Here is a 17547-nt window from a genome sequence, read left to right on the forward strand (position 1 = left end):
TTTCCCTTTCTTCCTTCCCTCCCTTTCCTACTCCCTCGTCCCAGGTTTCCCCCTCCCCTCTCCCACCCTTCTTCCTCCCACCCCCCACCCCAGTTATGTGAAATAAAAAGACATTTTTGTTTGAAAAACAGGTGTCTTTATTTGACAGTAGGAAGGGAGGGGAAATGGGAAGGGGGTAGGGTGAAAGAACGCCCAAGTGGGGCATGTAGGGAGAGGTCAGTTCTCCTCCTCCACTAGGAAGCTCTCCCGCAGGGCTTCCTGGATCCGGACGGCTCCCCGCTGGGCTACCCGGACGGCGGCGGTGCGGGGCTGACCGTAGTGTCCAGCCATGCGGTCAACCTCAGCCATCCAGGCTGGCAGGAAAGCCTCCCACTTTCGCTCACATAAATTGTGGAGCACACAACATGCTGCCACCACGGGAGGGATGTTGTGCTCGGCCAGGTCCAAACGGGTGAGGAGGCATCGAAAGCGGGCTTTCAGTCGCCCGAAGGCCCCCTCCACCACGATGCGGGCCCTGGTCAGCCTGGCATTGAAGGCCTGGTGGGAGGGATTGAGGTGCCCCGTGTAGGGCTTCATCAGCCACGGCTGCAGTGGGTAGGCGGCATCCCCCACCAGGCACACGGGCATGTCCACGTCCCCGACCCTGATGTGGCGGTCGGGGAAGAAGGTCCCGGCCTGCAGCCGCTGGCACACGGAGGAGTTGTGGTACACCCGGGCGTCGTGTGCTTTGCCAGACCAGCAAACATTAATGTCCGGGAACTGTCCCCGGTGGTCACACACGGCCTGCAGGAGGATGGAGAAGTACCCCTTGTGGTTGACGTACCGGGACGCCTGGTGTTCCGGGGCATGAATGGGGATGTGCGTCCCGTCAATGGCCTCCCTGCAGTTGGGGAAGCCGAGGGCGCCAAATCCCCGGATGACGGCGTCCGGGTCGGCGAGGCGGACCATCCTGCGGAGCAGCACCCGGTTGATGGCCTTGACCACCTGCTGAGAGAGACACAGCAAAGCGCCAATCAGTGGGGTGCCCGGGTGGCTGGGAGCGTGCGTGCCCTGGCAGTGCCCCGGGCCCCACTCCCGGAAGCAACCCCCCTGGCGGCATGTAGTACGGCCGGGACAGACCGACCCCTCCGGTGCGGGGCGCTTTCACCTCCTCCTGCCCCCCCTTTGTCCCATCCCCTCCTTGCAGCCCCCCTCCCCCCTGGCGCAGTGGCCGACGAGTGCCATACCTGCATGAGCACCGCTCCGACGGTGGATCTCCCCACGCCAAACTGGTTCCCGACAGATCGGTAGCTGTCCAGCGTGGAGAGCTTCCATAGGGCGATGGCCACCCGCTTCTAGGGCCTCATGAGAGTGTCCCTTCTGCGCAGAGCAGGGGCGAGCCACTCGCAGAGCTCCAGGAAGGTGTCCCTCCTCATCCTGAAGTTCTGGGTCCACTGTCGGTCTTCCCAGCGCTCCAGGACGATGCGGTCCCACCAGTCGCTGCTGGTGTCCAGACACCAGATGCGGCGGGGCACCCCGGTGCCGGGGCACTGCTGCGGCTCCTCCACAGCCCCCAGGGCGGTCAGGTGGAGAAGCAGGGGGCTGACGTGCACCAGGTGGTGCCAGGCAGCCTTGAGCCATTGGTGGCAGGCTTGCAGCAGCAAGTCCAGAAAGTGCACCAGAAGGTGCAGGGCGAGCTCTGGCTCCATGTTGCCACCTGCGGCGGCGGCCCCGAAGGGAAGCACCGACACAGACGGGCACAGAGACCAACGCTTTGCTGTCCCTCGGCGAGGTTGGCAAGGAAGCAGGAAAAGCTGAGAACCAGCTGTTCGGGGGGGGTCCCTTTAAGCACGAGCCTCAGATAGCCTCAGACAGTAGCCACACAAAGCAACTACTGACCTGATGCCCTGCCAGAACCAGTTTCAGCTGCCCCTAAATGCCCCCCTGCATCCAATCAGTGTGGACGCGCTAGTTCGAATTAGCAAAACGCTAATTCAAACTAGTTTTTAGTTCTAGACGCGTTAGTTCGAATTAACTTAGTTCGAATTAACTAATTCGAACTAAGTTAGTTCGAATTAGCGCTGTAGTGTAGACGTACCCTGATATACTTTAGCAATAACAATTTAATTTTAGTTCAGATGATTTAAATAAATATTCACCCTGTATGTTATTTATCTGGCAAGTGAAACAAATCAATCACTGAAAAGAATCAATCTGATTTACTGTGTCCTTTTTTCATAAACCACACATACAGTTGAACTCAGATACTCCTGTACCAGCTATGACTCCTGCTCAATACAGCTTGAATTATTTGAGTAGATTTCAAATTCTCCATTGGGTTGAGGCATCATTGTATATTTCTAATTGAATGGAAGGTCTAGGGCTGACAAAGCTTACAAAACTAACCATATCTCTTTTATTTAAGGTTCTTTTACTATCCAAATTATGTTTCTTTTCCCTAGCAGTTATTTCTTAACAGAGATATGTTAGCTAAGCAAATGGCATTTATTTAGGACCGGGATCTAGTCTCAATTACACAGGTAAAAATCAATCCAATATAGAAATTCATCTGTTGAGATTACAAAGGTGCCATAAAGAAGAAAAGTATCTTTAATATATAATTCTTTTTTTTAAGATGTGATTTTAAGATCTTCCTAAAAGATCTCAAAGTCTAATTCCAATGGAAACAAGCTCTCTAATTCCCTTCATGAGCTTGGAAAATTAAAATGTCCTGGTTAATTAAGGGAACAATTTTTTATTATTTGATCAAATGACCAGGGAGGGGTTTAAATGTACAGCTCGAGAATGCCGGGTGATTATCAGGAAGGCGAAAGAGCAAATGGAATTGCGACTGGCTAAGGATGTGAAGGATAACAAGAAAGGTTTCTACAGGCATGTTAACAAGAAGAAGGTGATCAGAGAGGGTGTCCTACTGGATGAAGGAGGTAACCTAATGACAGATGATGTGGGGAAAGCTGAAGTACTCAATGCTTTCTTTGCCTCTATATTCACGGACAAGGTGAGCTCCCAGACTACTGCGCTAAGTGATGCAAGATGGGATGAAGACAGACAGCCCTTGGTGGGTAAAGAACAGGTTAGGAACTATTTATAAAAACTAAACATACACAAATCCATGGGTCTGGACTTAATGCATCCGAAGGTACTGAGGGAGTTGGCAAATGTCATTGAGGAGCCATTATCTTTGAAAAGTCGTGGAGATCAGGAGAAATCCCGGATGATTGGAAAAAGGCAAATGTAGTGCCCATCTTCAAAAATGGGAAGAAGGACAATGCAGGGAACTATAGGCCGGTCAGTCTTACCTCAGTTCCTGGAAAAATCATGGAAGGGATCCTTAAGGAATTCATTTTGAGGCACTTGGAAGAATGGAAAGTGATTAGGAATAGTCAGCATGGATTCACAAAGGGCAAGTCATGCCTGACCAATCTGATTAGGTTCTATGATGAGGTAACTGGCTCTGTGGACATGGGAAAGTCAGTGGATATGATATACTTGACTTTAGCAAGGCTTTTGATACCGTCTGCCACAATATTCTTGCCAGCAAGTTAAGGGAATGTGGATTGGATAAATGGACGGTAAGATGGATAGAAAGATGGATAGAAAGACAGGCCCAGCAGGTAGTGATCAATGGCTCCATGTCAGGATGGCAGTCAGTTTCTAGCAGAGTGCCCCAAGGTTCAGTTCTAGGACCGGTTTTGTTCAATATTTTTATTAATGACCTGGATGAGGGGATGGATTGCACCCTCAGCAAGTTTGCAGATGACACTAAGCTAGGGGGAGAGGTAGATACGCTTGAGGGCAGAGATAGGGTTCAGAGTGACTTAGACAAATTGGAGGATTGGCCCAAAAGAAATCTGATGAGGTTCAACAAGAATCCCAAGCATTGTTACAAGCTGGGGACCAACCAGTTAAGTAGCAGGTCTGCAGAAAAGGACCTGGGGGTTACAGTGGATGAGAAGCTGGATATGAGTCAACAGTGTGCCCTTGTAGCCAAGAAGGCTAATGGCATATTAGGTTGCATTAAGAGGAGCATTGCCAGCAGATCCAGAGATGTCATTATTCCCCTTTATTCGGCTCTGGTGAGGCCACATCTGGAGTATTGTGTCCAGTTCTGGGCCCCCCCACTATAAAATGTGGACGCACTGGAGAGGGTCCAACAGAGGGCAACCAAAATGATTAGGGGGCTGGAACATATGACTTATGAGGAGAGGCTGAGGGAATTGAGTTTGTTTAGTCTGCAGAAGCGAAGAGTGAGGGGGGATTTGATAGCAGCCTTCAACTTCCTGACACTGCTGACTCATATCTAGTTTCTCATCCACTGTAATCCCTAGGTCCTTTTCTGCAGAACTGCTACTTAGCCAGTCAGTCCCCAGCCTGTACCAATGTTTGGGATTCTTCCGTCCCAAGTACACTTGTCTGATGAGATTCAACACTTGTCCTTTGTTGAACCTCATCAGATTTCTTTTGGGCCAATCCTCTAATCTGTCTAGGTCACTCTGGACCCTATCCCTGCCCTCCAGCATATCTACCTCTCCCCCTAACTTACTGTAATCTGTGAACTTGATGAGGGTACAGTCTACCCCCTCATCCAGGTCATTAATAAAGATGTTGAACAAAACCGGTCCTAGAACAGATCCTTGGGGCACTCCGCTAGAAACCAGTCACCAACCTGATATCGAGCCGTTGATCACTACCCGTTGGGCCCAACAGTCTAGCCAGTTTTCTATCTATCTTACTGTCCATTTATCCAATCCATATTCCCTTAACTTGCTGACAAGAATGTTGTGGAACACTGTATCAAAACCATATTGTTTCTATGCGGTATAGTTGCTCTGGAAAGGACTTTCAACCCTAATCTCCTGGCTGTTTTTGTAGGACTGGAGGGTGCTGCAGATGGCCTCTTAGAATTGGTTTGGCTGATGTTGACTTTTTAGTGGCTTTTGCTTTTAAGTCTTTGCTGTAGAAGAAGGGACAAAAAATCTGAAGTACTTCATCCTCCTGCAGTGTTCAGAGACATGAAAACCTCAGTCTTTCTCTCCCCTCTGGGGTTAATCTCAAAATATTGAATTTAGACACAGAGTTTAAGGTCAGATGGCACCGACACGATAATCCGTTTTGACTTCCTTCACACCACAGGCCACAAAATCTCACTCACTCATTCCTAGACCACTAAGCTCTGCCATCCACAAATCATAATTTAAAGTTACAGAGAAGTCACACTAGTTTAAACCTGCAAGTGACCCATGCCCCATACTTCTGAGGAAGGCAAACCCATTCCTCTGGGTCTCTGCTGATCAGACCCAAGGAAAAATTCCTTACCAACCCCAAATGTGGTGATCAGTTAGACCCTGAGCATGTGTAAAAGATCCACCAGCCAGACAACTCAGAACAAATTCTCTACAGTATCTCAGATCCCTTTGGCCTTTAATGTCCCATCACCAGCCATTTACTGGTCAGAGTCACAGACTGACTACATGCTATTGTAGCAGTCTCATCAGACTGTCCCTTCCATGAACGTTCGAGCTCAATCTTGAAACCACTGAGGATTTTTGCCCCCACTGCTCCCTTTACGAGGCTGTTCCAGAACTTCACTCCTCTGATGGTTGGGAACCTTCATCCAATTTCAAGCCTATAGTTGGTGTTGGCCAGTTTATATTCATTTGTACTTGTGTTCACATTGGTATTTAAATAACTCATTTCCCTCCCTGGTATTTATCCCTCTAATGTGTTTATAAAGAACATCTCTCCCCTCAGCCTTCATTCGGTTGATGCTAACCAAGCCAAGCTCTTTGACACTCTTCTAATACAGATTTATTCAGTTTAAAAAATAATTATAAATTATCAATGATAAAATTCTATGGCCGCCCTAAGCCCATAGCAGGACCAAGTCTGATGGGGCAAGGTGTACAGAACACTGGGGTGCAACACTGGGAGTCAGCTGGGGTCTGCTGTGCCCCAGTAGTTTAATGGACAAGGTATTGGCCTCCTAAGCCAGAGACTATGACAGTTGTAATGCTTGGGCCTTGGATGATGACCTTGTGAGGTCTCTACTATGAAGAGCCATGGTTCAGAGAAGGAATTGGGGATAGAATGTTCAGATGCTGGTTAGGTGACCTCATCTCTATTCCTGGGTTCTGCTGCTGACCTGTTATCAGACTTTTGGGAAATCCTCCCTCCTTATTTTTATACTCTAGCTCCTTTTTCTGACACCAACTTTATCCTTCTTCCAAGCATAAGCAGGATTCTGCCGTTCTTTTCTTTTCTTTTCTTTTCTTTTCTTTTCTTTTCTTTTCTTTTCTTTTCTTTTCTTTTCTTTTCTTTTCTTTTCTTTTCTTTCACTTGCACTGCTCCCAGTCTACCCAAGCTATCTCTGCACAAAACTTTCCATGTATTCTGTGAAACAGGATTTCCTTTTGCATATTTGGAATTTCCCCCCTTTCATTTTATTGAATGTCCCTGTGAAGGGGTGGTCATCCCACACTAGCCTAGAAAGAGTTAATGAGTCTGAGAAGGGACCAGTTAAGCAAAGAGAGCATACCTGAGGGGAATTAGGTGGTCTAAATAACCCAGGACTGATGTGGAATCCCAGCTCAAAGGAACAAGAAAGGCTGCTGAAAAGCCAGGAAGCTGGAAGCAGAAAAGGGCTGCTGAGAGGATGCCTATAGCCACTCTCTGCGCATTAGAGAGGGAAACAAGGAAACCCAGGGGAGAGGACAAGCCATGGGATCTAGGCCTCGAAGCAAGGGTTTATCCAGAAGGTTGGTGGAGTGAAATAATGAGATATGCAGAGTAGGAAAATGCTTGGAGAAACAGGAGTGGATTTTGGCCACTGATTAGACTCTAATCAGGGGTGAGGAAACTCTTTTGGGCTGGGCCACTGACCCACAGAAAAATCAGTCAGGAGCTGCACCCAAGTGAAAAACAAACAAAAAAGCTCCCACCACTTACCAGTGTGGACTCCCCAATGTTGCTAAGAGCCCCAAGCCTCAAGGAGCAGATCTAGGCAAGACAGGGGGTTCCTAACCCCCTGGATTAGAGAATTCCTGAGTCCAGGTTCCCCTCTGAGCCAGAAGTACCCAAATGCTGTGAGACTCTGAGATCCCAGGAAGGAGAAAACACAGAGGGTTCTAGCCAGAGGCCAAGTCATGAAGAGTGAGCAGTGCCGTCCTGAAGACACAAAGCACCCCTAGTGACACAGAGAGCAAGTGGCTGGCAGGTGAGTGAACAAGAGAGGGGAAGAAGTTGTGCTTGTGCTATGAGGGTGAAAAGAGACATTAGTTGTGCATGTAGCACTGGTGGGAAGCCAGGCTAATTGGACTAAGCTAAATTGGCTGAAAGCCAAGCGCTTTTTGACCATCATGTCACAGACCCAGAGTTCATCAGCTAACAAAGCTTGGCTCATTCTGCTTAGACCAGGCAACTCTGAATGTGCTTGGCTGTTTTAGCACAGACAGCCATGAACTCAGATTCCTGTTCCAGCGACCAATGCTGTGCAAGGTCCGGCCTGAACATGTATCTCCTCTGACCCTGGCATGCCCCCTTTGTCCAGGGAAAGTAAAAGTATCCACCAACGCCTGACTGTGTGGGAGCAAATCACTTGAGAGAACAGGCTGTGCAGGGTCAGTGCTCCCTGGCTGCAGCTTGTAGAATCTAATTGTAGAATCTCTGAGCTGAACAGTGGTTTTCTAGAACTGATGTAACCTTGCCCCTGACTGTATAGTAACTTGCACTTGAGACCCAGCCAGAGATACCATAGGATGTGTTACAGGAACAAGAGCCAATGAAGACAAATTGTTTCCTCTCTAGCCATGTTCTAAAATCATCCCTACTCTCTCCATTTCCTTACTTAGAAGTAGGACAGTAATGTTATGTATAATATTTACTTTATTGTGTGTTCTGCATTTCTGTACTCTAGAGAAAACTATTCTCCCATTTATTTCAAAGTAGCAGATTTACCCAGAGTTGCTCAGGTCCTTACGTCAAATAAGGTTGGGTGTGGTGGTTTTTTGTTTTGTTTTAAATAAAAGGAAAATGTACATGTTTTCTTTAAATAATTTTTTTTATGTTTTTGAAAAAATAATCAAGTTAGTTTTCATTTCAGATGCCTTTTAAAAAGTATTTAAAACAGGTAATTGTTTTTTACTAGAATTTTTTAAAAAATGGGAATTCCATAAAGTGTATTTTTTTCTTCATCGTTATACATTCTTATCATTTACTATGTTTTACAAAACAGCGGTATAATCAATGTGGTTTGAAACAAAATTTTCTTCTAGGTTTCAAACCTTAAGCATTAAGTTCTGCCAAAAAAAGAGCATTACTTCAAATTTCCATTATATTGCTTTGCTACAAGGTTTATTGAGAAGAAATCCCATTCCAGTTTCATCCTGTTTTTCTAGTTCATATTTTTAGTATTGCAACATTAACTCAGGTAAACTAAATTTTGAGGCCTGTACTTCATATGGTGATTCTGTCTCTTTTTTGTTTTTATGAGAACCAGTCCCATTCCAGGCACATCCCATTTTCCTGTCAAAGCAACATACAGGTTTGATCGTAAGTTATGATAAGAGGAAGCTGAATACCAAATTTGGAGATCCTAGCTCTTACCATTTAGGAGACGTTCTTTAACAGACAAACTTTCTAAAATATATAGTAGATTTCTTCCTAAAATACTATGTCTTCCTGTGGCCTGTAAAGCTTCCAGCCCATCTCAGGAATTTTAACAAAAGAGTCAATAAGAAATGTAGATTTCAAAATAAAAATCATAAAACTAGCAATGCATAACAGATTTATTGTTCTGATCCTCTTAAAAGATCTTAGTCAAAGGCTTTTTAAATCAATTAGTGCAATACACTACCAAGTCACGGGTGGTACTTCTCATCTGGCCCCAAGCTTCTCTGGAGAAAGAGGGTTGGGGTCCTCTCTCCCCTGGGGCAGCCTGCATCCTGAACTCCTCATCCCCAGCCCCTCCTCAGAGCTATGATTTAAATGTATTAAAACAAAACTTATTTGCTTTAAGGACCCAAGCAATACTGGGTAACTCTTCTAGTACTTAATAAATAAAAGTTATTTTTATTAATAAAACCAGTGTAAATAATTGTTTTGTAGGTGGTGGGGGAACAGATGTGTATCTCTCTCTTTCATTGATAAAGGGGGTGCACAACTTATGAGCTTGCTGTGTATAAAACTTTTACACAGAATAAGACAGATTTATTTGGGGGTTTGGTCCCTTTGGAGGGCTGGGCTCTTGGATGCTCTCAAGTCCTTATAGCTGAGACCTCCCAGAACTGAGCTGGTTCAGTGTGCGTGTTACTCTGCTGTGGGCTATTACGCCAAATCTGTGCCACCTTTGGGGACGGAGCAGAGTTTCTGGCCCAGCAGGACATGGTGGTGGGGTGCCCTAGAAGGCAGATAGATGAGGTCAGTGGTAATTCAGCCTATCAAGTGACTGTGGCAAGGGGATCTCTGTGACTGAACCCACCACACGTCCTCTGACCCTACAGCCATTGAAATGAGCTGGTGTTTTGCTGCTTGACTTTGTTGAATGCAGGCCCAGGCTCAATGGAAAAGTATATTTAACCACATTTTAAGCATCACACTTCTAAATAGGGAGTGACCGGAGAGATTCATTCACTTGTTTCAGGTTTGTCTCTGTTCCATGATCCCCAGGAAACAAGCAGCCCAGCTTGACTGTCACACTACAAGTTAGGGTTGTAGACATATACCCCTATTGGTTTATTGAAGGCAGGCATGATTATCAACAGCGCTGTGACCATGGCAGTCCAAGCAGTGGCAGCATGACTAAACAGTGCTGAGCAAACAGGCCGCAGGCAACTTGTGACCCATGGGCCATGTGTTGACTAGCCCTGGTGTAAGTGGTGAGTGGATTTGCTTTTCTCCTTTGTCTGGACAAACACCTTTGGGGTGACAATTCACAGAGATTGCATGGGCCCACCTGACAGTGTGAGCAGGGACTTTAGCAGGCATTATCCATGGAGTCAGGTTGATCTGTGGCATAAAAAGAAATAAAACTTGATTGAGGCACCTTAGAGATAAGGCAGAATCAGTGATGACACCAATTCCATAATATTAGGCAAGGGGACCTGTGCTTCAGAGTATGGTGCGTAGTCTTCCCTTGAAGTCAGTGAATTCATAAAGCCCAAGGAGGTAGTGAACTCCGTGATCATTTAGTCTGTGCACATGCAGCCACTTGCAGTGGGAGGGTGCAGCACACGGGCACAACAGTGAGCCCCTGAACATGGCCAGGATCCTTCTGCCAGCCTCATGTGTGGGCATACATATTTTGCCCCCAATGGGGGAGGGGGCGCACCCAGCTGCAAGCAGACTAGATGCAAGGGTGCAGGCACAACCCCCCACATGCCCCAGAGTGCTGGACAGAACACAGGAATGCCTGCATATGTAAGGGTATGTCTACACTACAGCATTAATTCAAATTAACTTAATTCGAATTCAAATTCGAATTAACACATCCATACAAAAAACTAAATTGAATTAGCCTTTTGCTAATTTAAAATAGCGTGTCCACACTGAGTGGACCCTGAACCAAAGTTAAGGATGGCAGGAACCAGTGCCAGCAGGGCATCAGGATAGGACTTAGGGTATGTCTACACTACCCTCCTAGTTCGAACTAGGAGGGTAATGTAGGCATACCGCACTTGCAAATGAAGCCCGGGATTTGAATTTCCCAGGCTTCATTTGCATAAGTGGGGAGCCACCATTTTTAAAACCCCGCTGGTTCAAACCCCGTGCAGTGTGGCTACACGGGGCTCGAACTAGGTAGTTCGAACTAGGATTCCTATTCCGAACTACCGGTACACCTCTTTATTTAACAAAACTGGGCGGGGATTAACCTCTGGGGAGACTGGGAAAAGGAGGTGGGAGAGGGGAAGAGAGAGGGTGGGAGAGGGGAGGGGGAAACCTGGGAGAAGGGAGCTGGAAGGAGGAAGCCAGGGGAAGAAGGAGGAGGGGAAGTATAAAACTATGGTACGCCCACATCTTGAGTACTGCGTACAGACGTGGTCTCCTCACCTCAAAAAAGATATTTTGGTTATGGAAAGGGTTCAGAAAAGGGCAACTACAATGATTAGGGGTTTGGAACAGGTCCTATATGAAGAGAGGCTAAAGCGACTGGGACTTTTCATGTTGGAAAAGAGGAGACTGAGGGGGGATAGGATAGAGGTCTATAAAATCATAAGTGGTGTGGAGAGGGTGAATAAAGAAAAGTTATTCATTAGTTCCCATAATAGAAGGACTAGAGGACACCAAATGAAATGAATGGGTAGCAGGCTTCAAACTAATAAAAGAAAGCTCTTCTTCACAAAGCAAATAGTCAACCTGTGGAACTCCTTGCCACAGGAGGCTGTGAAGGCGAGAAGTATAACAGAGTTTAAAGAGAAGTTAGATAAATTCATGGAGATTGGGTCCATGGAGTGGTATTAGCCAGGGGGTAGGAACAGCGTCCCTGGCCTCTGTTTGTGGAAGGCTGGAGATGGATGGCAGGAGACAAATGGCTTTGTCATTGTCTTTGGTCCATCCCCTCCAGGGTAGCTGGTGCTGGCCGCTGGCCACAGACAGGCTACTGGGCTAGATGGATGTTTGGTCTGACCCAGTATGGCCGTTCTTATGTTCTTATGTTCTAAGCTCAGGGCTCAGGGTCGGGGGTCTCACTGGACCAACTTGATTTTCATGCAAACCTGCTCCTGGGTTCACATGTGGCCTTTGGTGGCCAGGCTGGCAGCTATCCTCCATAGACGGCCACATTCCTCCGTTTAGTGCGGAGATCATGGACGCTGGGGGCATCCCCTCAAACCTGAATTAGGTCCATGATCTCTACCCTGGACCAGGAAGGTGCCTGCCTTCTCCAGCCCTGTCAGGCTCCTGGGAGCTGGCAGACTGCTCCTAGGGAGTGGTGGAGGGCTGGCTGTCAGTCACTTGCTGGCTTGTGTTTTGGGGCCACTGGGTCAGGGGCCCCGGTGGCCACTGCTGGCTCTCGGGTGGCAGGCTTGGAGCTTGCACCAGCACGGTGACCAGGGTCTACCCCTTTAATGGCTCCAGGGCTGGGGGAGAGAAAAGTGAAGTCTCCTTGGTTGTGCCTAGAGTGGCCACCAGGGCTCCCTGGGAAGGCTGGAGGCCAGCTAGTTCGAATTAAGTGGCTACACAACACTTAATTCAAACTACTTAATTCGAATTAGGTGTTACTCCTCGTAGAAGGAGGTTTACCAAGTTTGAATTAAGCGCTCCGCTAGTTCGAATTAAATTCGAAGTAGCGGTTTGTATGTACAGACGCTATTAAAGTTAATTCAAACTAATGGCTGTTAGTTCGAATTAACTTTGTAGTGTAGACATACCCTAAGGCAGCAGCCACTCCCACAGACAGCCCAGCGAGCCGCCGTTGTATGTAAGCATGCCAGGGTGGGCCAGGTTGCTCACAGGAAGAGGACAGCACTGTTCTCTGCCCCACCAAGGCCCATGTGAGACAGGGCATTCTGTGCAGGCCACAGATGGCGTTGCACCCAGGACATCCCCTCCTGCAGGCCGTGTATTGGTGAGGCCACTCACACAGGAGGGCACAGCCTGAGGTAATGTGTGTGCAGGGAGGGCTGACGACATCTCCCTTTTCTGTGTTCTCTACAGCCAGACCAGCTGGACTTGAAGGTCCAGTCACACCACCACCGCAGCCACCTGACAGAGTCCGGGGGAGCCTCAGATGGACCAGAGTGGTGGAGGAACTAATGCAGCTACATATCGGCATCATGGCACGCTGTTGCACAGGCTCAATGCAGACACTGAATGTCGGGAGCGTGCATGGACCGAGATGATGTCACTTTGTGACAACATCTTTAACATCCTGTCCCACATGGGGGCACACCCGCCCGATGCTGCTGTTCCTGACTTCCACCCTCCTGCCCCCCCCATGCCCCTTGCCCATCCGTCTGCCCGCAATACTATGCCTCTTCTCCCTCCCCATGCCATGCCTCTGCTTCCTCCCTTCCGAATGCCCATGGCCCATCCCCAAGTGAGGCCTGTGGCCCCTCCTCCTGCCCACCCTTACCCACTCTCGAGGCCCCTCCTGCCCAACCCTTTCTGATCCCCAGACTCATCCAACCCCGAAGAGGACCCTGCACCCAAGGTGGCAGCACAGGCCTCCCCACTACTCCTCTCAGTCCTGATCCCCTCCCCCAGTCCAGACATCCACCCTCCCCCTGCCCACCTGTGTCAATGAATGGCTAACCTGGGGTGATAAACTATCTGGGGGTACATCTACACTACAGCGCTAATTAGAACTAACTTAGTTCGAATTAGTTAATTCGAACTAAGCTAATTCGAACTAGCGCATCTAGAACTAAAAACTAGTTCGAATTAGCGTTTTGCTAATTTGAACTAGCGCGTCCACACTGATTGGACGCAGGGGGGCATTTAAGGGCAGCTGAAACTGGTTCTGGCAGGGCATCAGGTCAGTAGTTGCTCTGTGTGGCTGCTGTCTGAGGCTATCTGAGGCTTGAGCTTAAAGGGACCCCCCTGGACAGCCGGTTCTCAGCTTTTCCTGCTTCCTTGCCAACCTCGCCGAGGGACGGCAAAGCTGTCCCTCGGGGGGGCCGCCGCAGGTGGCAACATGGAGCCACAGCTCGCCCTGCACCTTCAGGTGCACTTTCTGGACTTGCTGCTGCAAGCCTGCCACCAATGGCTCGAGGCTGCCTGGCACTTCCTGGTGCACGTCAGCCCCCTGCCTCTCTGCCTGGCTGCCCTGGGGGCCATAGAGGAGCCGCGGCGTCACCCCGGCACCAGCGTGCCCCGCCACGTCTGGCGTCTGGACACCAGCACCGACTGGTGGGACCGCATCGTCCTGGAGCGCTGGGAAGACCGACAGTGGACCCAGAACTTCAGGATGAGGAGGGATACCTTCCTGGAGCTCTGCGAGTGGCTCGCCCCTGCCCTGCGCAGAAGGGACACTCGCATGAGACCCGCCATCCCCCTCCAGAAGCGGGTGGCCATCGCCCTCTGGAAGCTCTCCACGCCGGACAGCTACCGATCCGTCGGGAACCAGTTCAGCGTGGGGAGATCCACCGTCGGAGCGGTGCTCATGCAGGTATGGCACTCGTCGGCCACCGAGCTGGGGGCGAGGGGGGCTGCGAGGACGGGGATGGGCCGCCCCAGGGACAAAGGGGGGGCGGGAGGAGGTGAAAGCGCCCCTCACCGTAGGGGTCGGTCTGTCCCGGCCGTACTACACGCCGCCAGGGGGATTGCTTCCGGGAGTGGGGCGCGGGGCACTGCCAGGGCACGCACGCTCCCAGCCACCTGGGCACCCCACTGATTGGCGCTTTGCTGTTTCTCTCTCCGTAGGTGGTCAAGGCCATCAACCGGGTGCTGCTCCGCAGGGTGGTCCGCCTCGCCGACCCGGACGCCGTCATACGGGGCTTCGGCGCCCTCGGCTTCCCCAACTGCGGGGGGGCCATCGACGGGACGCACATCCCCATCCGTGCCCCGGAACACCAGGCGTCCCGGTACGTCAACCACAAGGGGTACTTCTCCATCCTCCTGCAGGCCGTGTGTGACCACCGGGGCCAGTTCACAGACATTAATGTGGGCTGGTCCGGCAAAGCACACGACGCCTGGGTGTACCGCAACTCCTCCGTGTGCCAGCGGCTGCAGGATGGGACCTTCTTCCCCGACCGCCACATCAGGGTCGGGGACGTGGACATGCCCGTGTGCCTGGTGGGGGATGCCGCCTACCCACTGCAGCCGTGGCTGATGAAGCCCTACATGGGGCACCTCAATCCCTTCCGCCAGGCCTTCAATGCCAGGCTGACCAGGGCCTGCATCGTGGTGGAGGGGACCTTCGGGCGACTGAAAGCCCACTTTCGATGTCTCCTCACCCGTTTGGACCTGGCCGAGAACAACATCCCTCCCGTGGTGGCATGGCAGCATGTTGTGTGCTCCACAATTTGTGTGAGCGAAAGGGGGAGGCTTTCCTGCCAGCCTGGATGGCTGAGGCTGACCGCATGGCTGGACACTATGGTCAGCGCCGCACCGCCGCCATGCGGGAAGCCTAGCGGGGAGCCGTCCGGATCCGGGAAGCCCTGCGGGAGAGCTTCCAGGTGGAGGAGGAGGACTGACCTCTGCCTTGCATGCCCCACTGGGGCCTTCTTCCACCCTACCCTCCTTCCCCTTTCCCCTCCCTACCTACTGTCAAATAAAGACACCTGTTTTTCAACCAAAAACGTATGTTTATTTCACATAACTGGGGTGGGGAGAGGGAGGAAGGAGGGTGGGAGAGGGGAGGGGGAAACCTGGGACGAGGGAGCTGGAAGGGGAGGGAAGTGAGGAAGGGAAAGGAAAGCTCAGGGGTGGGAGTCCAGCTGCCTCTCCCATCTCGCCACACTGCGAGTCCGGGGGCGTCAGTGGGCAATGGTTGGGGGGGGGGGGAAAAGGAGGGATGGGGGTGTGGAGGAAGCAGGAGCGGGAGCAGGAGTGGGAGCAGGGGGAGCAGGAGCGGGAGCAGGGGGAGCAGGGGGAGCAGCAGGGGGAGCAGGGCGAGCAGGGGGAGGAGGAAATGGGAAGCGGTCGAGCAGGCTCTGGAGGTGGCCTCGCAGGGCATGGCCCTGCTCCTCCAGGGCCTCCAAACTCCTCCGGCGCAGCCTCAGGTCCTCCTGGACCCAGTGGTCCTGGGTGCGGAGCTGGTGATCCAGGAACCGGGGGTGCCGCCTCTGGTACTCCTCCTCATTCCTGGCTCTCCTGCTTGCCCGGGCACGGGCAGCTGCTGCAGGCGGGGTGGTGCGCCCTGCAGGCCCAGGTGCTGCGGCTGTGGTGCAACAAGACCAGCGGTCAATTACCCCAGGGGCCCAGGTGTGTGAAACCCAGCTCCCCTCTGCAAGGCCAGGGCCCCTGCAGGCTCCCCAGCTGCTGCTCCGTGATGGGCAAGGCTCAGGCACACGGTCCCGGGGCTCCCTCTCGCCCCACCCCCCGTACACATAAGGGGAGCACGATGGTACTCACAGGTGGATGCCTCCCCGGCCTCGGACAACACAGGCGAGCGGCTCTGTGGTGTGCCTCGGGGTTCCGGGTCCTGGACACGCTGCCGGCAGGCTCCTGGCTCTCAGAGCCCTCCTCCTCCTCCTCCTCCGTCTCCTGGAGCAGGCCCTCTGCTCCGGGGTCTATCACGTCCCGGGGGGCAGGGACGGCATGAGCCCCCAGGAGGCGGTCCAGGGCGTGGAAGTGGGGGCAGGCCTCCGGGTCGGCCCCTGGCTGGCAGGCCCGGGAGTAGGACTGCCGCAGGTCTTTAATCTTGCAGTGCACCTGCTCCCGGCTGCGCTGGTGGCCCCTGGCGGCCAGGCTGGCAGCCATGCGGCCGTAGATGGCCGCGTTCCTGTGGCTAGTGCTGAGATCGTGGACATTGGAGGTTTCCCCCCAAACCTCAATGAGGTCCACGATCTCCGCACTTGACCAGGCGGGTAGGCTCCTGGGAGCCGCCAGGCTGGTCCTGGGGAGCAGTGGAGGGCTGGGTGTCCTCGGGTGGCTGGGTCATGTTGTGGCAGGTGCAGGGTCTGCTGGCTGGGTGCTGGCAGCCTTGCAACTGGCACAAACTGTGTAGCCAGCCCGTGGCCCTTTAAGGGCTCCGGGGCCGGAAGGGGGGCAGTAGAGTTTCCCTGGTGTTGGCTAGAGTGGCCACCAGGGTAACCTGGGAAGGATTAGCCTCCCACTAGTTCGAATTAAGGGGCTACACAGCCCTTAATTCAAACTAGGTAGTTTGAACTAGGCTTAATCCTCGTAAAATGAGGTTTACCTAGTTCGAACTAAGCGCTCCGTTAGTTCGAATTAAGTTCGAACTAACGGAGCGCTAGTGTAGAACCTATGAAAGTTAGTTCGAACTAACTTTGTAGTGTAGACATACTTTGTAATTTGTAAAGGAATTAGCATTTTTGTTAAGGCCCATTCATAAAGTGTCAAATTGAAGCATGAATGAACATGGTGTAGGCATTAAAGGGCATCCTGCTCTCCTCATGACGGAAAGGGATGAATCAGGAAGGATGTGGACGCATTTGAGAGAGTCCAGCGGAGGGCAACCAAAATGATTAGGGGGCTGGAGTATATGACTTATGAGGAGAGGCTGAGGGAGTTGTGTCTGTTTAATCTGCAGAAGAGAAGAGTGAGGGGGGATTTGATAACAGACTTCAACTTCCTGATGGATGGCAGAAGGAGGAACAATGGTCTCAAGTTGCAATGGGAGAGGTCCAGGTTGGATATTAGGAAAAACTATTTAATTAGGAGGGTGGTGAAGCACTGGAATGGGTTACCTAGGGAAGTAGTGGAGTCTCCATCCCTAGATGTGTGTTAGTCTCGGCTTGAGAAAGCCCTGGCTGGGTTGATTTAATTGGGATTGGTCCTGCCTTGGGCAGGGACCTGGACTTGATGGCCTTCTAAGGTTTCTTCCAGCTCTATGTTTCTATGATTCTATGAATTCACAGACTCCAAGGCCACATGAAACCACCATGACCATGCAGCCCAACTTACTGCAAAGAGATGTGACAGAATTTT

Source organism: Pelodiscus sinensis, chromosome 18 (genome assembly GCF_052426305.1).
Source record: "Pelodiscus sinensis isolate ZL-2025 chromosome 18, ASM5242630v1, whole genome shotgun sequence".
Classification (NCBI taxonomy): Eukaryota; Metazoa; Chordata; order Testudines; family Trionychidae; genus Pelodiscus; species Pelodiscus sinensis.